This window comes from Phyllostomus hastatus, unplaced genomic scaffold (assembly GCF_019186645.2).
Source record: "Phyllostomus hastatus isolate PE091 unplaced genomic scaffold, TTU_PhHast_1.1 phas_contig_150, whole genome shotgun sequence".
Lineage (NCBI taxonomy): Eukaryota > Metazoa > Chordata > Mammalia > Chiroptera > Phyllostomidae > Phyllostomus > Phyllostomus hastatus.
Genome location: NW_025333611.1, coordinates 33696322 through 33720559, shown reverse-complemented (window position 1 = coordinate 33720559; position 24238 = coordinate 33696322). Strand labels below are relative to the sequence as shown.

The window sequence follows — 24238 nt, the reverse complement described above, 5'->3', positions numbered from 1 at the left end:
ACTGTTTTGGAATAATGAATTATAGATATGGTTTGGTTAATATGCTGCTTCCAGGCTGCCCTGTCTGCTCGCTTACAGTTTTGGTGAGCCCTGATGGGACTAAGGGAACCTGTACTCAGGTTCTAGCCACCTGGGGCAGACCGATCCCTGGAGCATGGCTGTGGGGACTTCCCAGTCTCAGGTAACTGCCCTGCACCCCAGCTCAAGGCACTGGTTGCCAGGAATGCCAGAATGGTGTAAAGGAGCAAGTTTGGGAAGGAAAGGAACCCATAGCCTCTGTAAGTCAAGCCTGTATTCATGTTGGGGATCAGATAGCAAGCCATGTGGGCACCCCGCCATTTTGGGTAAAATGGAGGATGAATCACGTGAGTATCCCACTGTGGCAGATGGGCCATGCATGGGTGTCGGCATCCTGGACGACCCAGTTTGTGTGGGTGCCGCCATTTTGGATGTGGCACCTGGCCACTCTGCCGTTGTGGATCATGGGTCACGTGAGAGTTCCATCATCTTGGAATCCAGCATGGTGTTGGGCTAAGTGTTCTCTTTAGATTAGGTGCTGTGTGGGCACTGCACCAGTTGGGTTCTCTGTGCAACTGGTTCTGATAGGGATGGCTCTGGTTCTGAAAGTCATGAACCAGGGTCCAAGGGTGACCATATGTATTATAGGGTGTCTGCAAGGCCTAAGCTTCAGAAAGCTGCAGGATGTCCCTGCAAATCTAGGTACTTTTAGTGGAAGATACTTGTATTGCTAGGGACTCTTAGCTTCCAGGTACTGAGTTTAAGTAAAGTCCTTCCCAATGTGGAAAGGAACAGGAATTAAAAGTGAATTATGGTTAAATTTGGATGAGTAAAAATATGTATGAAGGTTGTCACAGTTTTAAACCTGGAGGAAAAGAAACCTCAACTACTTGTTTTCTGATTTTATGGGAATGTGGTTTGAATTTTGCTCTGGTTCTGACTGGAAATCCTCTGTATCTAAAGACCTGGGAAAGGTCACCTGTAAACAGTTAGGGAGAATGCCTTTGTGGCTGAGGACCCAGGAAGGGTCACTCAGGGCTGATGAGTATTTCAGCTTGAGACAAAGAAGCATGTTTCTGCCAGGGAACCAGTGGACATACTGGCACAAGAGAATGCCTCTACCTGTGTATTGTTCTTCTGGAACTCTGTGTTTTGAATTTTGCTCTGTATCTGCTCTGAAAAGGAAACTGAGGTTTCCCAGGAAAAGTTAAAACTTCACACTACGTTAGAAAGTGCAAGATATGGAAATAAGGAAGGTTGTAGAAGTTTGAAAGTTTTGGAAAGAAATTATGTGGTGTTAGTAGTGGAAGACATAAAGCATGGAGGTGCAATCTTGGTGGATAGCAGGACGAGGATTTTCCTTCATGCTTTGTATTTTTTCTCTCTACCTGATCCCCTCAGAATTTGGCATTCTGAAGGAATGAGTGATGACATAAGGTTTCTTTGCATAAAATTAATTAGACTAGTCATTAAATGGTGGTTTTGTTAACCAAGATTTTGACTGGAATGTCTTGCCGGAAGGAAGCATTTCTGGTTGTCACCAGAAAGCCCTGAGGAACTGGGGTTGACTTGAGAAGCTAGTAAAAGCCCACGAGAAAAAGCCTTATACCATGGTCAGTTATGTGGTTCGTGGCAGTCTTTCCAGGGAAGGAACGAAGGCTGCTTTCCTGAAAGATGGCTGAAAAGGAACCTGTAGACACAGTAGAAGCCTCAAGGACTTCACTGAAACAACTGGTACAGGCGAAGCCAGATGGCAGGTGTGTGGCTCAGCTTCTGTGCCCTGAAGGGTGAACTAAATGGTCAATCCACAGGATGGTTCCCTGCTTTAAGTTCCAGCAAAGTGAACTTAAAGTATCATAGGTGATCCAGGCTGCCCTTGGCATGTTTATGCTAACAAACAGGCAAAATTAAAAACTAGACTCAATGTAGTCTTTTTAATGACAATGAGGGTGACCTTGAGAAAAATCATGGTTCAGGGACAATCACAATGGTCAATATTGGACATCAGAACAGCTCGGCTGTCTTGAAAGTATTTTTCCATTTGGAAGTTGAAACTGGGTTTGTAATATCACCAAAGATGTTCAATTTACAGGCATGAAGGACAGGTCAAATTGCTGCTGTTAAATGTCATTTCAGCAAAGACCTTAAAACTGGATGTCTTCCCAAAAGACAGTCTCATAGGCACAGAGACTGGCTTGCGGGTTGTTGTATGAATTAACATGTGCATTCTATCTTCTGTTCTCATAGGGCGTATGCCTATGACCTCATTACCTTAGTGACTAGTTGCAATATAGACCTCCCTTAAGGAGCTCATCCTCATCACCAACTCCTGAGACTCAACAGTTTGGCTGAACTAAGTGGCTGGGTCAGTGAAGTGTTGGGGCAGTCTGTGGACTCCACTTTAAAACTGATTTTCCCTTTCTGACCTAATGGCTTGGACAGAAAGGGCCCAGAAATCTGAAAAGGGGGGAAATCCTAAAATATTCCTCTCACCCTGAGCTAAGGATAGTGGGCAAAGGGCTTTGGACAAGTGTAGCATGACTTGCATACCTTCCCCCAGACAAACTTTTCTATTCCTAATGTGGGGCATTGAAGAATTGGCCCCTGCCTTTGTGATTTAGTGGTTATGGTTTAATTGTGCCTTCTAACCCTCTTGCCAAATCTGTCACCTCCATAATACGATGTCCAGTAATGCCAGCCTTTGGACATCGAGCCTGCTTCTCCCCAATAATAGCCAAATTGACCTGGACCCTGCAAGGTCCTTCCCCTCATGGGAAGGCCACCCTCTATGCCACCCCCCCCCCAACTCTTTTAGAGACTCCCGGAACCAAGGGTGGGTAGGACGGCAGCCATGTCCAGCAGGAAATACCTACAAGAAGAAGAGACGTTCACCCATTGTCCTTTATATGATTACGAAGGAGTGTATTTGAAAGGGGGGATTTGTAACAGGATACAGGCCGGGAGGCCTCTGGGTCCCCAGAGGGGGAATTTTTTGGTAACCATTCCTTTTTGTAACAAGTGGAATACACATTCTTCTCAAGTGCACATGGAACATTCTCCAGGATAGATTATGTTAGGGCACAAAACAAATCTAAATAAATTTAGAAGGATTAAAATCATACGAAGTATGTTCTCAGATCATGCTGGGATGAAATTACAAATCAAGAAGAGAAAGAAAATTGGGAATTAACAAATAAACTCCTAAAGAACCAATTAGTCAAAGAAGCAATCACAAGGGGAATTAGGAAATCCTTTGAGATAATGAAAACAAAACCCAATACTAAATCTTATCAGACGCAGTTAAAGCAGTGCTTACAGGGAAATTTCTCACTTTAAACACTGATATTAAGTGAAGAGAAAGATCTGAAATAATAAAGATTAAAGTAGAAATAAATAAAATAGAGAATAGGACATGGTGGGTTGGCCAAAAAGTTCATTTTTTTTTCTGTAATATGGCTCTAGTAGTGCTTAGTTTTTTTTACTTCATTCAAAACAACTTTGTTAGAATGTATTGTGATAGCTGTCAGATCAGTGTGCATTTTTTAAAAACATCAGAATTAGTGAATTTTTGTGCATCCATTTTAATATTAATGATGAAAGAAAATATACATTTTCAGCATATTATGCTTTAGTATTTCAAGAAAGGTTAAAAACGCAGCTGAAATGCAACAAAAAAAAAAAAGATTGGTGCAGTGTATGGAGAAGGGGCTGTGACTGATCAAATGTGTCAAAAGTGATTCGTGAAGTTTCTTGGTACTACTGACATTTGGCCAAATAATTCTTTGCTGTGGGGCTGTCATATGCACTGGAAGATGTTTAGCAGCACCCCAGCCTCTACCCACTAGAAACCCAATAGTAGGAGATAGCTGACATACTCAAAATATCCAAATCAATAAAGTAATTGGTGAAAATGAAAAAATGTGTCTTTTACGGAAAAAAATTAAACAGGCTTTTTGGCCAACCCAATAATAGAGAAAATGAAGAAAACCAAAAATTGATTCTTTGAAAGATCAAGAAAATTGACAAACCTTAAACCCTGGCTGCTGTGACTCAGTAGACTGAGTGCCAATCTGCAAACCAAAGGGTCACTGTTTCAATTCCCAGTCAGGGCACATGCCTGGATTGCCGGCCAGATCCCCAGAAGTGGGCACACAAAAGGCAACCACACACTGATGTTTTCCTCTTTCTATTAAAAAAAAAAAATTGGCAATCTAGTTGCAATGACCAAGGGGGAAGAAAAAAGAAAACTCAAAAGCAGTTTAAAGTGTTCAGAACCTATTATGATTTTTTCAGTGAATGCCTTAAAACTATCCTACTGCAAATGAAGCCCTTCAACTACCAGATTATTAAATCATTTAAACTTCAAAAGTCAAAATGAGATTTGAGCTAAGATTGATTATTTTAGAATCCAGTTTCTTACAACTGCTATTAAGCTGTGACTCTAACATAAGGCACAATTTGTTAAAGCCAAAGGCCTCAAGCAGAGAGAAACCCCTCTTGGCCTCATTTGGTATAATTTCTCTACCCATGAGAGTCTGAGGAGGTCACTTTCCACAAGGCAGGGAGACAGAGGTGTACAACACCTGGAGGTCAAGCCAACAGTAACAGAACATCAGCTCCCAACTCAGCACTTTGCACACAAGGACCTTTGCCCAAAAGATATCTTTATATACTATCTCAATTTCTCATAATCACTCTCAACTAAGCCCTCAAAGCTTCCAAGAAATTTTACTATCTCTAATGAGTGCTCTCTTCTATTCCTCACAAATATTTCATGGACTCTGTGATTCTCCCTCCTAAGTTCCATTCCACAAACAACCATGTTTTACCACAGATTAAAAATAAAAGTAAAAAGACAAATCCTCTCATTTGCCAACCATCAACTTTTGAAGCACTAGCATCTGCATCCATTCTCTTTCCCCTGGGTAAGAAAGAAAAAGCATCTCTTTCTACCAGAGAACAATGGTGCCCACTTTGCTATCTTTTTCTAGACTTTCATTAGTTCCTGACTTCTCTCCAGCAACGTCAACTTCTGCCTCTCTAGTGAATCTTTTTCATCAGCATTCAAACATATTCCTCTTAAAAAGAAAAAAAAGTTAAGACAGACTTGACTCTGTACTTCTCTCCAGCTACCACTACTTTTTATCTTCTCTATTCTTAGTCACAGTCAAGCTTCTCAAAAGTACTCTTGGTGACTCTCCACTTTCTCTGAAAGCACCTTAGAAAATACAGCATTGCCATTAGAGTGAACAACTCCCGTGTATTCTCCCATAAGATTATTTGTACTTTTACTTTATACCGCATTTTTTGGACTATAAGATGCACCCCCCCCCCATTTGGGAGAAATAATGGTTGTTAATGCTGCTATTGAGTTCTGTTTATATTTACATTGGTGAAATATTATGTTATTTATGTTATTAACTATTTTGCCACATTTTTTGCTTCAAAATTTTTTTTCCTATTTTCCTCTAAAACCTAGGTGTGTCTTATGGTCCAAAAAATATGGTATGTATGTATCCCCTAAATAAGACACTGAATTGTCTTGCATGTTTTTCAACTGATAAAAATGGTATACTCAAAACACTGAGCCTTTTAATTCTCAGCATTATGTTATGAGGTTAATCCATGTTCATCTATTTTCATTATTGTGTATCCATACAATTTACTTGTCCATTCTCCAGCTGATAGATATTTAGGATAGTTTTCCCTTTTTCTGTTATTACAAACAATGCTATAATGATTATTTTTATACATGGCTTCTCTCAGTAACAATGCTAGATTTCAGGATAGGAGCATCTTCAAATTTAGTAGATATATATAAACTGCTTCCCAAAATTTATCCAATCACTATTCACACTATTCTTTCTAACTTCCCATACTTTATCCCTCTGCCAAGATCTCTAGAGATTTCCACGTTGCTAAAGCCAAAAAACATTTTATTGCTTTAGCTGACCTACCATTCAACACATTCAGGTACTAAGTTCCTTAATATACTTCTGGCTTCTGTAACCATGGCCCTCCCAGTTTTCCCAGTACCTCTTGCTCGCTCCTCTGTGCTCAGCCATGGGTCTTATTCTGCTTTAGTCTACATTTTCTCCCTACAATTTCATGGCTTAAAATACCATCTAAATGCCTACAATACAAATATTCAAATGTGCTCCAGACTAGACCTTTCTCTTCTGAGATAGAGAGCCAAGCACCTGAAGACCTGTTTGATCATGTTCTTGGTCTGAGGAATCTCAATCTTCATACATCCAAAATTGATTTCTTGATCTGTTTTCCCCTGCCTCCACCATCTCCCATTCCAGTGATCCTCTCCTACCAACCTTTACTGCTGAATCCTCCTTTCAACCTCTCTCCATATCCAGTCCATAACCACAGCCTCCAAAATATATTTTGAGTTAATCTGTTCACTTCTTTCTCTACTTCCACTGTTCAAAAAAGAACCATCATTTTGTCTCCAACTTGGACAAATCGACAGCCTTCTAATTAGACTCCTGGTTCCCCTGGTCTCTCTGTAGTCCACATTTCATACAACAGCCAAAGTGATGTTTTTAAACCACAAACCAGATCATGTTATCCAACCCCCAGCTTTATAAAATTTCAATAAGCTTTCCACTTACCTTAGGATAAACTTTAAGGTCCTTAACATGGCCTACAGAGCCTTGATCTGGCCTTCTATCTGATCTGACTCTTGCCTATCTCATCAGATTCATTTTATATCTTACAACCCTCCCCTGGTTCCCACCAGGGGCCTCTTAGGGGGCTTACTGAACGTGTGGTACTCTTCCAGCTTCAGAAAATTCATGCTTCAGACAATTCTTCCAGCTTCAGACAATTCCCTTTTCCTTCAGAGTACTCGATCACAAGTATATATTTATTTTGACATTGATTAATATTTCCTCTCCCACTAGACAACAATCAGGGAATGTGTTTGTTTTGTTTAGCACTGTATGTCTATAACATAACCCAGTAGACAATCACTTGAATGAGTAATCTAATAAAATTCACAGCCTGGTTAGAAAGGAGACATTGCCTCACTTACTAGGGAATAATACACAAATATCATGACATTAGGTACCTAACATTACAAAATACTGCCCTGGCTGGTATGGCTTAGTGGATTGAGTGCCAGCCTGTGAACTAAAGGATCACCAGTTCGATTCCCAGTCAGGGCACGTACCTGGGTTGCCAGCCAGGTCCCTAGTAGGGGGCTTGCGAGACATAACCACACACTGATGTTTCTCTCCCTCCCTTCCCCATTTTCTAAAAATACATAAATAAAATCTTTAAAAAATACTAATATTTCACAATTGAAATAATTACTACTTCATATTACACTAAAATCAGAAACTATTCTGCAATTTTAATTTAGCACTCTAACATTTGCATTTAATTACCTCAGACAAACCAGTATTGAAACATTTATTTGTTCATCTGTTAAACTCTGCAATTCTTATCCTTTAACTATAACTCAATTCGCTTTTTCCATGAAGCTTTTCTAGTAAAGCAAAACTTTACTTCCTCATCTTAGGGACCAAACAGTATCACAAGCAATGCTTATTATCTAATTAAGCATTCAACTGTTCAATAAATAATTTTAAACAATATTTGCCAGACTGATTACTAATGAACTGATGTTCTTTTAAAAATACAAGACAATGTAAAACCTCAATTCAAGAGAAGAAATGTTTATTACATACACAAGTATGCTCACAAATTAAGGGTAAATCTAAGAATATGTTTTTTATTACATGTAACCAGCTGCCTCCCTCAAGACAATGGGTATCTCAGTAATAGCACATGCTCTTCCCCCACTGTCCCTGCAGTTACATACAATGTATCTGTTTCAGAAGCAGTTGCATATTATGTATGTTTCAGAACCAAAACCAAATCAAATTATACTCTTTTCACTAATATTTGAGAACTGTGTAAACCAAATTTAACTAGTCTAAACTTATTTCAAAAATTGTTGCTCCCAATCATCTTCAAAGATGAATAAATAGGCAGAGAGAATGGTTAAAGGTCAAAATGTACAGTTCCTTTAATAAAGAAAATATTTTGATTCAGTTTTTTATTTTAAAAGCATACAAAGATCTAAAACACAAGACATCTTACTGGAAACTCTGGTTTATGCACTGATAATTACTTTTATAGCTTTATAAAAAATAGATCTAATGAAGATATTCTTATGCTTAAGTCATTAATAACAGGATTTAAAGCTGTCTACAGTTCAATTCTTATCTACTTTTATAAAGCCTTCAGTATTTATCTGAGCCTGAAAATCACCTACACACATTCAGATCCCGGTTTTTACTCAGACTGGCCCCTTTACTTAGTAGTACCACACTTTCCCCATTTCTAATTACATCCATTTCTAATTACATCCTTTTTAAAGCTTACCACATAACCCACTTTTTCCGAGAAACACTCCAAGAGTCTTCTGACTTATTATAATGTTAATAAAAAAGCAGAAGTATAAAACTAGGTATGAACTCATTATGTTTATAGCTTTTATGTAACTACAAAACTAAAATTTTACATATTAAATATAAAACAAAATTTAAAATAACATGAATGTGACAGATTACATTAGTTTACAGGAACTAGACCAATGATGTATTAAACCCTGGAAATACATTATCTCAGGTCTGGTTCTATATTTTTAAACCACTTCTTTAACTTGACTTCAATAATACTAATACAGAAAATGCTTATAAATATGTTAAACAAAAATGGACTCGATAACTGTGTTTATTTGTTAGTTTGGAAAATACAACTTCATACACCAGACCAGCTAGCAGTCCTTAAATGTCAATTTTAAAGAGGCCTCACTTGTTAACTCTGGCAATCTTGTTCATTTGTGGTTTCCTACCTTACTGAAATCTACATTAATTGTATACAAAGTACCACTGCTGAAGTTGGTAACACATACCCATACTTCAAACTGTTTCATGTGGATCAATTATAAAGATGGTATTCACCAGAAACATCTCTCAGTGAAAATATGATACCACCTACAATGTCAGGGCTCTTTTGGATTTGACCTGCCCACACTAACACATACTGTGACACGATCCAATTTTACTTACCATCTTTCCCTCCTGAACCACTGCAATATCATCTTAGTAAAGGCACTATAGTTTGGCACAAACATAACAATAAACAAAATCTAAACCCAGCAACAAAACTCCCAAGGGAGTATTTGGCTATAAAGTAGTCCTTTAGAAAGTAACATAAAACTCATTAATGTCGCCCTGGCTGGCGTAGTTCAGTGGATTGAGCTCGGGCTGCGAACCAAAGCATCGCAGATTCGATTCCCAGTCAGGGCACATGCCTGGGTTGCACGCCACGGCCCCCAGCAACCACACATTGATGTATCTGTATCTCTGTATCTCTCTCTCTCTCTCTCTCTCTCTCTTTCCCCCTCCCTTCTCTCTCTAAAAATAAATAAATAAAATCTTAAAAAAAAAACCACCTCATTAATGTCTAAGAATCCCCAGTTAGAAGAATACTATAGAAAATGGACCACCACTAAGAAGTTTAAAGCAGAGAACTAACAAAATCAGATTTGCAGTTTCCAGGGAAAATTCATTGTGGTACAGGGTGTATTGTAGATCAGAATGGCATAACAACAGATGAGAAGACTTGTTGCAATAGTCCAGGTGACAAATGAAAGCTTGGATTAAGGTAGTAATAGTAGGAATGTAGATGATGTAGAGAAATGGTTTGGATTCAAAGATATTAAGGAAGTAGAATCTTGGGACAAATCAGATGTGAGAAGTAAAACAGTGGAATCAAGGACAACATGCAGGTTTTTGGGAAAAACGATGATAGTCATACACTCTCCAAGGCAGGAAAAGGGCAGGATTGGGGGTGAGTGGTTTGAGAGGTGGTAGAATAGTTAACCTACACATAATTAACTTCTACAATTGTAGGTGTCTACACAGAGACTATCGGATCAGCTTTAGTTACTTTAGTTCCTAACCACTGTGTATAAGTTATGCTAAGGATGATTAAATTTAGTATTTAGCCCACAATTTTCAGACCTGACAAAAGATATCTAAGCTGATGGACAAAGGATATATCGCCTTTAGAATCTGGACTCAGAGAACAATGACCTCTGGATGATATAGCTAGATGTGAACTTGGGTTGTATCCATAGAAGAGATGAGGGTTTTTTGCTGGCATATGTAAATTATGTTTAGCCCTGGCTGGTGTGGCTGAATGGTTTGATTGCCAGCCTGTGAACTGAAGGTTGCCAGTTTGATTCCCAGTCAGGGCACATGCCTGGGGTATGGGCTGGTTCCCCAGTTGGGGGCATGTGAGAAGGGCAACTGATTGATGTTTCTTTTGCATATTGATGTTTCTCTTGTACATCGATGTTTCTCTCCCTATCTTTCTCCTTCCCTTCCCCTCTCTCTAATCTTGTAATAAAATGTTTTTAACATATTTAATATACATATGGGAAAAAGTGGGACTGGGTGTGTGTGCACTAAATAGTCATGGAGGAATGAGGCAGACCAACTACGTTTTAAGAGTGCCCTTTACTCCACTTGTCTCTGGGATGGTGCAGCTAAAGCATTTTATTACAATGTAGTCTCCTAGCCAAAGTTGTAGCCTAGAGGTGGACACATAACCTAATGACTCCCCTTTCTGGGGCTTGGGACTGAGATTCAGGTCAGTCTCTCTGATACCAGAAGATACAAGATTTCAAACTCAGAATAGCAGTAAATGTTAAAGTTGGTCTGCTGCAAGAAAACTAACTGAATATACTAAGAACATCTTATGACAGACACTCCTAACCATATTTGGAGCCCCTGGATCCAAGCTGTTCCCGCATTCTAGTTGTCCTCCTATGGTTTGATTGCCTTTCTTAGAATTCACAGGATACCTAGCACGTTCCCAACAAATTCTTCTTTCCTAAATAAAACAAATTGCCTCCTAGACTATTTAAAGGGGGGGGGGAGGGTATTCAGTTGGATGAAAGAGTTCTGGTGCCCACAAAACACTTAGATATGATAGCGAAAGCAACACAGGTGGACAGGATCACACAGAAGAGTGAAAAGGGAATGCTAAGACTAAAATCCAAAACTATCAATATAGCAAAGAATTGGCAAGAGTTAAAAGTCTGCCAGCTACCATCTCATACCTATCAGAGTGGCTGTCATCAATAAATCAGCAAACAAATGCTGATGAGGGTGTAGAGAAAGGGGAACCCTTTTGCACTGTTGGTGGGAATGCACTCTTGTGCTGCCACTGTGGAAAGCAGTATGGAGATACCTCAAAAAATTAAAAAGGGATCTGGCTTTTGACCCAGCAATCCCACTTCTGGGAATATATTTGAAGGAACCCAAAACACCAATTTGAAAAAAACATAAGCACCTATGTTCGTTGCAGTGTTATTTACAATCACCAAGATATGGAAGTAGCCCAAGTGTCCATCAGAAGATGAGTGGATAAAACAATTATGGGACATTTACACAATGGAATACTACTTGGCTGTAAAAAAAAAAAAATAAGTGAAATAAACCAGTTAGAGAAAGACAAATACCATATGATCTCATCCATATGTGGGATCTAATGAACAAACTGATCTAACAAGCAAAACAGAGACAGACTCAGACGGAGAGCAGATGACAGCTAGTGGGGAGGGGCACTTAGGGGTGGAGGGATTGAGCAAAAAGGAGAAAGGACTCATGGACAACAGTGTGGTGATTGCTGGGGGGAGGGGGTGTAAGGGGACTAATTGGTAATGAAAAAATACAATAAAGATTAAATTTTTAAAAAAAGAGAGTCTGCAAAGCAGCAGCTAGTAGATAGAAAGGCAGGAAATATCAAAGAGAAGAAAAACATCAAGGAGAAAATGATTAACAATACAAGTACCGAAAGAGGTGGGAGTAAGCAATGATTATACAAGCGGGCAATATAAAAGTCACGGGTGGCCTTGGTAAGAGCAATTTCACTGGCATGGTAGGATGAGAGGCCAAGCTGAAGGTTTAAGAGTGCACAGAACCCTGACTGGTGTGGCTCAGTAAGCTGAACGTCCTCCTGCAAACTGATACACGTTTCTCTCCCTCTCTCTAAAAACGAATAAAATTGTTTTTAAAAAAGAGTGCACAGGAGGTACGCACAACACTACCTCTGAAGCATTCTTGCCATTAAAAAATTTCAACCCTGAATCGGACCAAGCTTCTAGATATAACTACTAATAAAGGAAAAACAGGGGGCAAAGGAACATATTACACCAAATCACAGGGATGCAGTCAACACAATCCAGACTCTGAGAAATCTCACAGGGCACGGGTGGCAAACACAAGGTCCTCAGGCTGAATCCAGGCCTCCATCTTGTTTCATCCGCCCACCACCTTGTTTCTACCCAGCAGCAGTGCCGAGCTCTCAATTAACTGTTAAGGAGTAGTTACATTTATACAGTCCTAAAATTACATTCAGCCCTTTGAAGGCAACCGCAAGACTGATGTGGCCCCCGGTGAAAATGAGTTTGACATCGCTGTCATTGGGCAAAGACCTGGTTTAACAAACCACCTGTACCGGAACAAGAACAAAAAGACAAGACAGCAGCCTGTAGAATGAAGGAAAAAAAGGATTGAGACACATATACAGTGTAATATATGCCTCTTTATTTGGATCCTTATTCAAACTGTTAAAGCTAAAATCGTAATCTGGGAAATTTGAACAATGACTAGATATGTAATGATATTGAGGAATGTGTTACTTTTTTAGAGATAACATAATGAAACAGTGTAACAATCCTTATTTTACTAGTGTGTCTTCCCTGATACATTGTGTTCTGTGTCACTGCAGGCTACAGACCCAGAGTTAGCTGCCTAACAAATAATTGAGATACAAAGTGATACAGGTATTCCAAGGAAGTAGGTCACAAGTGGAGTAGGGTGAGGAAATCAAATCAAGTAAAACCCTAGGAAAGCAATGGTACTTGCACTGGGTCTTAAAAAGATGGTAATTTTTAACAGGTAAAGAACAAGAGAGGAAAAGTGATATTCCTGATGGAAGAAATCAAAGCAATTGCAAAGAGGTAGGAAAACCTGTCTAAGCAAAGTATTCACCTGTACTCACCTCTCCATAAAACTGTCCCTACCCTAATAATGACAGGAGGAAAAAAAACACAAAGTGAAAAGTCACAACCCACCACGCAGCTCCAGACAGACAGTATGGAGGGAGACTCATTCGGGGCCCCAAGCAGTCCCAGCAAGCCCGGTCCCAGGACAGACCATGACCATATCTGAACAGTGAAACCATACTGGCTCTCCAGGACAATCTATTCATATCAATCAACCCCTGATTCCTCAGCCCCATCCCCACCCCACCCCCCATCCCCCCCCACCCCCCACACACACACTTTGGATAAAAACGCATGAAGTTATTTTACCTATCCTAAAAAATGATCAAAATAATTAATTTAAAATAGCACCCACTAATAAGCTTTGTCTACCTGTCTCAAAGCCACCACCATGGCTAATCAGGCACTCCAAGAGAGATAAAATTACATGAAACGCCTTTCCTCAGGTTACAGATTTTTAAAATAAAGTATAGCTGATGAAACAGGTAGATTTTACATAAATAGAATGAGTAGTTCCAATATTAAAATGTTTTTGGAATATTTTGGAAATGAGTTCAGAGGTTCTAACATTTTCTATGTGCCAGTACCATTAAAAGTCTCAGAATATGATGCCAGTGAAAATGAACATCAAGACAAACTGGAATGCACATGATCAGCCAAAACTCAGCAACTGGAATGTTTATTACTGCCCTCTTCCACGTATGAGAATATCGCTTCAAATAACCAACATGACTGAGTGTAGGAAGATACTACAAATAGGAATGGTTTTCTTAAACCAAAGGAAAAAGCGGCAAGGTAACAAGTCGGGTTAGCTTTAAGCAGTCTTTAAGTCACTGACTACACCTTATTTCACAATAACCGAGACTGGAATACACCCTCCCAGAAATAAAATATAATCGTTCCAACTTGTCAGAAGAAATGAAAAAGGAAATGGTTAAGACATAAGGACTGGGCGTTCGAAAGCTGGGAAAACTTTACATTATACAGGAAAGTTTTTATGGTAAGATATCTGTAAAATAGAGCAAAAATAAAATTTAAGGCATCAATTTTTATAATTCACACTGTACTTCTGGGTCATTGTCCACATGTACCTTTAATACTTAAACAGTACCTCTTTGGTTTTATGAAAAATATTACTAAGAGACCTCATATACTTCGGACTCCATTCTAAACCAGTAGATGGCCACAAAAGAAGAAATACTTGTTTTCTTTGTTCCTCTCAGGTATATATAAAACCATGAAATTTACTTTAACTCTTCAAAAAAACTTAAGATAAAAAACTTCCCGAAGGTCTCATCTTTTGCTATCTTCTGTAGCTGACAGTCACTTTCCAAATACTGGTCACTGGCTCATCTAGTTTTCTTTAGCTTACCTTTTAGTGAAATCTTAGGTTGGATATCACATTCAAATTCAATCTAATAATTGTATAAAATACCAGGGAGGATTCAGAGAGGCTCTTGCTCTAAAGACACTACAAAAGACCTATAAGAAAACTGCAACACGAAGCAGAAAGTATAATCTGTTACAAAGGTAATACAGTAACTCAAGAGCACAAAAGAGAATGTATGTCATCTGACAAGTAGAAAGTGAATCTGAATGAAAATATTCTTATCTTTAAGAATTGTTAATTGCATAGCTTCACCAAAGCATTGTAATAATCACCTTGATACCCCCAAAATTGCAGACCACTTTCCAATTAACACAGCTAAGCTTTTTTTTTTTTTCCTTTTGGTAACCAAACAGTAAAAGTTGGGTCATTCACTGACATCCTATCTTGTCCCACTTGATGCAAAATGTTATTGAAAGTAAAATTTGCCTACTGTTCCTGTAGAGCTAATGAAAACCAGTCCATCGGCCTGCAAGCCACCACAGACTGAATGAAACTGCTGGTATTAAAAAATAATAATAAAAATACACTGATTGCTTCCAGATTAAGTTAACTCTAAAATACAATAAAAACTTCTTGAAAAAAAATTTTAATGTTTGGAGACTGAAAAACGCAATGATGAATAAGGAAAAAAAAAAAACCTGAGAAATTTAAAGAAGCCAGCTTTGTTAAAAACCAAGTGGCCACTTGCCAACACCTCTTTATGCACAGACGACTAAAGATGATTCCAGGCAGAAGCAGAGGCACAAAGGATCTTCATCAAATGCCAAATTAAGAACGTTCTCATAAATATTTCAATCTTGATAAGTTACAGAACAGTTAAATACAACAAGCACTTCATAAAGCTTTGTAGAATGAAACAAAGCTTTGAGCTTTTAACACCGGGGCCTTAAAAAGTAACACCCATTTCAAACGTCACGTCTGCAAGCCTCCCCTTCACTCAGGCACACAGCTTAGATTTCGTCCAGAAAAAGACCGGTCACGGGAAATGGGGTTTGGCCTAAGTTTTAAAACCCTACGGCCAGCAGGAGAGAGATCGGCCAGCAGGAGAGAGATCCTACGGTTCTGAATTGCAACTAAAGTCGAAGATCCCTGCGTCGAACTCCTCGTCTTAGTGTGAACGCCATCCAGAAGCATTTCGCATCTGACCTTTCAACCCGGTATCAACGACACCGTTCGTGAAAGAAAAGGCCGTGAAGACACTCCTTCAACTCCTATAGCCCCCGATCCATCCTCAAAGAGTGGAAGGAGCAGCAAAGTGGAAGGAACAAAGCACTGACGTCAATTACGAGATTAACCCCGGGCCCCGACAGGCAGCTGGAGGAAAGGCCTGCGAACATCAACATCCACGTCCGCGCTCCGGGCGACCGGCCACCAGGCCGACTCAGAAGTTACGGGGGACTCGGGCACGACGCCCCCCATTCCCGTTTTTAGTTAGCCCTCTCCGCTGCTCACAGGCGGAATCTGCCCCCCCCCCTTTTTTTTCAGGGTGGGGGTGACGGTGCGCAGGATCGCGAGAAGCGAGAACTAGTTGGGTTATGATAGCCAAAACCTAGGCCTATTTTTTAACTAGAAATGACTCGAAATTGGGTATTAAGAAGTCACGAAACAGTGGACGGAATGTCTGAGGGAAGGGTCAGAAGGGGAGAGACGGCGAAAAGACGGATTTCTGGGTTTTTTTGTTAGGATTGGGTTAGCTTATTTGGGGGGAGGGGTGGAACGCCAAGGTGGGAGACGAAGGCGGATCGAGCGGCCCGGGCCCAGAGGGTGCTCCCGAGCCCCAGGCGGAGCCCATCCTCCCCCTCGCAAGCCCGCCCCCGGCCCGGCGGCGCGGCGCGGCCCTCGGTCGGCCAGTCAGCCCTCTCACCTCCAGTCCCGGCTCCGCTAGGCCCGAACCATCTCCCGGCGGCGGCGGCGGCGGCGGCGCCGGGCCTGCACTTCACCGGACGCGCACTCGATGCCGCCCGGGGGGCGGCGACAAGCTGCCAAGGGCGAGGGACTGCGGGCGGCGGCGCCGGCGGGGGCTCGCGAGGTCTCGGGGAGCACAGGCGGCGGCGGCGACGACGCACCTCACACGGAACAGGCGGGGGTCCCGCCCCGCTCCATGACGGTCGGGCCGGGCCGGGAACGGCCGACGGAGGCGGCGAGGGCGGGCTGACCGGGACCTGGCGCCCGTATCTCCGCCCCGTCAGCTGGCGGCGGCGGAGACGACGGCTCGACTCCCGCAGCCAAGACTGTGACTGACGCAGCGGCCGCACCGCCCATGTGACCTGGGCTGGGCCGGCGAGGCGTCACGTGACAACGACGCGCCCCTCCCCGCCGGCAAAGCCGGAGGCGGTGGGCCGCCGCGGCCGCAGTGCGCGGAGCTGCGGTGGAGTTGGTGGTGTGCTGGGCTGTCAGGGCCCAGGACCCCGGGCGGGCCCGCGCCCGTCCCGGGTACCGGGGCCCAACTCCTGGGCCCGGCGGCCGCGTTCGGAGGGCGGGACGGGCAGATTGGGGCCTGCGCGTAGCCGCTAGCGGGGGGCGGTGCCGGGCCCAGCCGGATCCACCGGTTGTGGGGCTCAGGGGAAGGGCTCAGGCCGTTCGCGCCTCCGAAGCCCTGAGACCTGTTGCCAGTGCTGACTTGGAGCCCCGAGTCCAGGGCCCTCCGCTGGTCCGGCCGAAAAGGTAGTCGAGCCGCCTCCGGGGACTTCCTGCGGAAGGGTGCTCACAACCTCGCCTGAACTTCTCCCGGGAAGCCAAGCGAATCCCCCTCCTTTTTTTTTTTTTTTTTTTTTTGGTCATCGAAACAGTTTCTGCCACTAATCCCCGTCTTCAGGATATCATTTAAACACTTTCCTTCACCTCTTAACATCCTGCTAGGCAAGGCAAGCTGTAACTTAATCGAGGGTCAAATAATAGTTACAGACTAGGCGGGATTTTCAAAGGGTCTCATCCAAGCCTGTACAGTAATTGTCGAGAGACACTACCTCTGGTTCATCATTTGGAAAACACTTTATAATCCCCTGCCTCTCACCTGTTTTCTTTCCATGAAGCTGCTTTTTTTTTTTTAACTTTGAAGCTTCTTTTTAACTAGTAAATTTGAAGCAAACATTTTGATTGTTTTTAATAAAAGTGAAAATTACAAAGAGTGTGCATATGAAAAAGTTCCTATCAGCCCTAAAAGCTGGTAATTCAACCGGCATATCTAAGTATATATTTTTTCCGTTTTAAGATTCTTAACTAACCGCCTATTATTTCTTTTAAGCGTCACTCCTATGTAAATCTACATAGATTTTATCTATATATCTGTATAAAGAAAGTATTAAAGCAAACTCAAAACAGTGAAAAATAATTGCCGCTCCCATCCCTAATCCTGTTCAGCTCCTGTCTACAGTCCCCACCCAGCTCTTCCTCGGTCATCCTCCCTCCTCCACAAGACGTCTGAATTTTGAGCTCTCCTAAAATAGATTTGAGAATTGGTTCTCCCCTCTTCTCAAGCTAGGCCTTCTAGATCAACAAACCTTTCCTTGCTCTAAACTCTGACCTATTGAATATTGGACTTTTCGTTTGAAGCATTGGGCATGCAAACCTGGTACCTGTAACACTGGAGAGTATATTGGCTTCCTATGGCTGCAGTAACAAATTATCACAAATTTAGGGGCTTAAAACAACACAAATTTATGATCTTACAATTCTATAAATTGGAAGTCTGATCAGGTCTCCCTGGGTAAAGGTCAAGGTGTTGGCAAGGCTACTCCTTTCTAGGGTCTAGGGAAGAATCCCTTTCTTTGGCTTTTCCATGTTGCAGAGGGTGCCCCACCGTCCTCGGCTGCGCCCTCCATCTTCAAAGACAGCAGTGACTGTTTGCGTCTTAAATAAGATACTCTGACTTTCTATTCTGCCTCCCTCTCCTAATTTTGAGGACCCTTGTGATTACTGTGTGCCAATTTAGATAATCCAGGATAATCTCCCTATTTTAAGGTCAAATAAATTAGCAACCTTAATTCCATCTGCCACTTTAATTCCCCTTTGCCATATAACACAACATATTCAGAGGTTCCAAGGGTTGGTACATGGACTTCTTGGGGGGGGGGGGTGCTTTTCTGCTCACCACACAGCATGAGCAGTCATTTAAAATCAGCTGAAGAGTTGAGGAGTTCAATGTTCATTTAAGTGGGATTCTGAGAAATTCCTGAAATGAACAATAAGGCTACTTCCAAATTTTCTTTTCCTGGCTAAAATGTTTCTGGAATTGTATCATGTTGAAGATGACAACACCACAATAAAATTATGCCATTGTTGACTATGGAGGGACCAAAATCCTGCCACCCTGCAGCTGTTTTGGGGATATTGATATTTGGGGGGGGGGGCGTATTGATTATAAGCTGTTTATTAAGAAACAAGAGACTCAGAAAGACTCTTTGACCCTCCACTTTTTCTGCCCACAAAACAGACAGACTTCAGGAAGGACATCTTAGGAGACAGCCATAGACGAATTGGAATTAAACATGGTCAACATGAGGTGTCCAGGCAGGTGCCTGTGTGTGTCGCATTGTTTGAGTCACTTAGCAAGGGTTCTGTGGCCACGTGTGCCCTGTTCTTCCTCAACCACCTATAAATCAACCATTCTTACTTCTGAAATCTAATACCCTGTTCCCCACTCTCTCCTTCATCCAAGTGTGTCTTATATAACTGATGTCACCTCACTGTCTTTGGAATTTTCATGGAATTCTTGTGCCTATGTGAGTTCACCATTCACATGTATTAAACTTTGATTTTCCTCTGTCTCTGCTAATTTGTGTTATTAGCCCAGCCAGAAGAACTTAGAAGGTGGGAGGGAAAGTATTAATATCTTTTTTTAGCTCCCACAGTTGTAATCTGTGTGGATGTAGAGGGTCTCAGTTCTCGGTGTCCCATTCTGTCATCATTCTTCAGCCTGAGCTGGAGGCCAATAACATTTGGGGCTGTGGTCAATCGAAATCTCCACCGTGACCTGGGGTGTCATAATTATGAATCAAACTTGGGGGGTTGGTTTCAACTTGCACAAGTGCCAAGTTTTGCCATTCTTTTTTTAATTGAATTATTGGGGTGATATTGGTTAATGAAATTATATAGGTTTCAGGTGTGTGATTCTACAATCCAGATTGTGCCATTCTTAATTCTGCTAGGGAGATCTGCAGAACACATAACTTAGCTACCCCATCTGAGAAGCAAGGGGCAAGAGTGTTTATACAACTGGCTGCTCCTGGGGTTGTTAATTCCCCAACAGCTCCAGCCTGTTCCCTGTGAGCAGTGCAGCCTCCAGAGGCCGGAGAAAGTTCTCAGGCAAATAAAATAAAAAACATCCGCACCGTCAAAAGCCAGGCTGATGTTCCTGAAATGGTAGCGGCAAGGGGGAGTGGGCGGAGCACCAACCGTGTCTGCTTTGGTGATAACTACTGCGCATGCTGTGTGCTGAGCTCAATACTAAATACTTCTGTATGTTCTTTAGTCTTCTCAACCTCTCGACCTTTTCCCCTCGATCTTCTTCTCCTCGACCACCATGCCAACAAGACCACTCACCGAGATCACCAAGCATTCCCACGCTGCCAAACCCAAGAGTTGAACCTTTATCCTTACCTTAGCAGCATTTGGCACAGTGGACCACTGTCCCTTGCTTGAAACACTTTCTTCTCTTTGTTTGTGAGACGCCGCTGCACTCTCAGAGTCTCCCTCCTACTGCCCTGGCTGCTGCTTTCCAGTCTCAATTGCTGGAGATCCTTTACCTTTTCCTGACTTCTGAATAGGGGTGTCCTAAGACTTGATCTTCAGCTCTTTTCTCTTTCTCTCTCTGGGGTTGACAAACTTTTTTCTGCAAAAGCCAGATGGTAAATATCTTAGGCTTTGTAGGACAAGTGTCAAAAACAAAGATTTTTATGCAGGTACATAGTAATAGATTTTACTTTTTTCTGAAAATTTTTAATGAAATCCAAATATAGTCATTGATTTATAACTCAAGTACATTAAAGAGAATAATACATTTTCTTTTTTGGTGGAGAATGGGGGTAACATTTCACTTAACTGGGATTCAAAGTTAGCATTTCCTATCATCAAAAGTGATTTCAAATATTCTTGTTAGTGCTGATCTGTAACGCAGTGTTATGTATTTCAGTTTTGAAAGCATGTTTTCACACAGATTGGTAGTGGGAAACACTGCTATCTATCCACTGCCATGTGACATTAATTAATAATATTCATTGTGAATGGGACGGGCGCGACTGTGGTGACGGAGCACGGAGACCAGGTGGAGGAGGCCTGGGGCCACTGGCAGGAGTATGGTCTTGGCCGCCCCCACATGGCTGCCACCGTTGTCCCTGCACAGGTCCAGTAGCACTAGCACCACCAGGCAGCGCCAGCAAGACCCAGCCCGAGAAGAAGCATTTCGTGCACCAGAAAGTGAAGCAATTCCAGGTCAGCAAGCAGATCCTCAGTGTCCTGATGTGGGGAATGAGCCACATAATCAACAAGTTGAGCGACATCTCTGCCCCTGTCATGATGATGCCAGATGACTCCAAAGCATACAGGAAGATCAAGGTGGACAATCACCTCTTCAGAAAAGGAGAACCTTCCCAGTCACTTTGAAGAGTACAGCCTGTGGTGTTGTGAAATCTTCGGAGGGGTTTGGCATTGCCTCAGGATTACCAGGATGCCCAGTGCCCATATCAATAGGGACAGCCAGGGCTGAGGTGGCACTTTGTCATCAAGATTATGTCAGGTGAGGATTGACTGAGATGCACAGCACCTTACAGAAGTACCACTAGTTCACAGCAGAGTGTCTCGGGCACACCCTTGTGCCACATTTCCTGGGTGTGTACAGCTTGATGGTGGATGGAGTGGAAACCTACATGGCAGTCACCAGGAAGGTATCCAGCCATGGGTTCACTGTACACTGCAAGTATGATCTCAAGCATTCTGCTGTTCCCAGAGAAGCGAGTGACAAGGAGAAGGCCAAGGACTTGTCAGAATTTAAAGGTAATGACTCATACCTTCCTCAATGAAGGGCAGAAGCTGCGCATGGGAGAGGAGAGTACAAAAAAACTTTCTGGAAGAGCTGAAACAGGACATAGAGTTTCTGGCCCAGCTGAAGATCATGGACTACAGCCTGCCAGCGGGCGTCCGCAACGCGGACCAGGCAGAGCAGGAAGAGGTGGAGGTGCAGGAGCCGGCAGAGGACGGGGAGTGTGGGGATGATGAGGTGGGTGGCAACCTGCCTTGCTCTCGGGGCACACGTCTGGATGGCCCGGCAACTGCCCCAGCTTTCCTCGGTCCTTTGGTCCTCGGGCATTCAAGCCTTCTGTGGATGTTTATGCCATGAAAAACTAAGGAAGTGTCCCCAGAAGGAGGTCTACTTCATGGCCGTCATGGACCCCCTCCCTCACAACGTATATGATGCTGAGAAGAAAGCTGCACGTGCTGCCAGAACTGCGAAGTCTAGGGCAGCAACCAAGGTCTTGACTGAACCCAGAGCAGTACTCCAAACACTTCAAGGTCAGGTCCCACGTCTGAATGTGGTGGCCTTCTACTTTCAGCCAGAGTCAGAATGAGATTCGGTGTTGAGGATCCGAAGGGGGAGAGGGTATATTTGGGCTGCATGGGAGGGGTGGGAGCCGAGTGAGGGGTGGGAGGGCTTTAGCAGTGAGACTGCAGCCTGTGACACTGAAAGAGATTCTAGGGAGGATGGGATGTGCTGTGTGTGCTCACAGGATGTAGCCTCTTCTTCTGCTTACCTTTGATTTCCCCCCACTTGACCAGGTTTAAAAGGGGTTTCCTTTTTTGTTGCCATGTGACTTTTAAAAATATCTTAGGGCTAGAGGTGACGGTGGGTTTATTTGGATTTTTCTGAAATTTCATTGCTCCAGGTTTGCTGTTTATAATGATGTATGTCCCCCTGCCCACCTTCCCCATCCCTGCCCTGAGTTCCCTTCAATTATGCAGACACCCTACAGACCCAGCCAAGGGTCCTCTCACAGCTACGTGCCCAGAGGAGAGGAGGTCTGACACCTCATTCCTGCTGGAGTAACTATAGTTTTATGAAGTATTGTGCACAACTCCCTTCACCTTTTCTCCTCGGATCCAAGTGATTCTTCATCTGAATGTGATTCTCCTGAAGTGTTACTCCATATCAACATCAGTCATCTTGGAGCAGAATCACAGAGCTCAGAGGGGAGCAAGCTGGTCCTCACGGGATGGTGAGGGGTGGAGGTTGCCTCGGGGCTCTGGACAGCTGGTTCTCAGAGAACCCCTGATTATCACTCAAGACCTGGGCTCTCTGGGCCCCTGGAGTTCAAATATCTTCTTCTCTATAAAGCCTGCTTCTCACTTGACCGCAAGGAACTAGAAAGACCACTTGTGCTTGGAAGGTTTTCTCCCTCTTGGGAGATCCCAGAAGCCGATGAGTATCAAATGAGGGTTTGTGCCCTCCATCCATTTACCTCCTTCTGGCCTCTCAGGCACCCTCTCCTGTAGGTGAGCTTTTAGCTGGGGGCACCTGGGGTGTTCCTCGCAGAGATTCCTCTTTGCACCCTGGAGCTCACATGGAGGTGGTCTGACTCCTTGTGCCTGTGGTTTGTTACTTGGACTTGGATTTAGGGCCAACAGGGAGTGTTGCCTCCCACCTTGGAGTGAGGCACCCAAGCCTGAGGCTGTTTCTGGGTCACTTGAGGGTGTGACCCAGGAAATCCAATTTGGAGGCTTGATATGAGATTGGACCTGGCCCCAACCTTGGGGCTGGTTTTCCTCAATGTCCCCTTCTGGACTTCTAGTGCCTCTGCCACCTCAGGTGTGGCATCCTGCAGCTTCCTTCAGGACCTCCACCGCCTTCTGAGCCTGGCTGTCCCGGCCTAAGAATTGGGCTGTGTGTCATTCTCGGATGACATCAGAGCAGTCTGGTCCGGCTGGAGAGAAGACAACCCTGCGCTGGGGGAGGTACATGCCTGTATCTTCTCAACTCCTCACCGGGGACTGGGATTTTGGATGAGATATGGTGAAACATGCTGTTGGTAACTCCACAGAGGCGGAACAGTTTGTTTGAATGAGTGGATGGGTTTCTCATGGCTCCCTCCAAACCCAGCCAAGCTCAGCTTCTGGAGCAGGAACCAGCACGGCCCCTGTGCCCTCCTCACAGCATTTAGGTCAGGAAGGAATGGAAACAGCATTCTTGGACGCCTCTGGGACTGCTGGGACCCTTCTGGAAGAGGCAGATGAGTCAAACAACTTCCCTTGCCCCAAGAAGGGGCCATAGGTAGCTCTGAACATCAGCAGTAAGACCACGAGGTAGCTTGGGAAAGGAGTGGAAATCAAGTTGCTCATGGAAAAAAACAAAATCGATTTAGGAAGGGATTATATAGGAATTATGTTTGAACATGGTTCTCCTCCCTTCCAATGAAGAATAAAATTTTAGATCTGTTCACAGGCAGACCCAGCCTCTCCAAAGCTGGGCAGGTGTCCTCTTGTGGCAGCCTGCACAGCCTCAGGCTGCCTCTGGCTTCCTGCACTTATTTGGTCAGCCGATCCTGTTGCCATAATGGGTATGAAATGCATGACACACTCCTGTCAGTTGAAGATGAGCCACTGGGTACCTACTTTCTTTAACTTTGCATTTTTGTGTTTTGGTGTTGTTGTTTTGTATATTGTTCACATTTCGAGAGGTAGCATCCTATTTCAAAAGTTCTTTTGTGTTTCTGATAGTTTTTTATTGGATCGGAACATTT

General features: G+C 43.1%; 1 protein-coding gene and 2 pseudogenes across 1 annotated transcript in view; 2 read left to right on the top strand and 1 right to left on the bottom strand.

Annotated features, from left to right (window-relative positions):
• Positions 1 to 16665, top strand: part of LOC123812919 — a 28160-nt pseudogene extending 11495 nt beyond the window's left edge.
• AFF4 (AF4/FMR2 family member 4) overlaps positions 1 to 16791 on the bottom strand; it is a 91573-nt gene extending 74782 nt beyond the window's left edge. Inside the window, exon 1 of the mRNA XM_045828871.1 lies at positions 16375 to 16791. The gene's annotated coding sequence lies outside the window, so the exon portion shown is untranslated. The remainder of the gene's footprint in view (positions 1 to 16374) is intronic.
• Positions 16792 to 20031: 3240 nt separating this feature from the next.
• On the top strand, positions 20032 to 22034 carry LOC123812912 (annotated as a pseudogene).
• The last annotated feature ends 2204 nt before the right edge of the window (positions 22035 to 24238 follow it).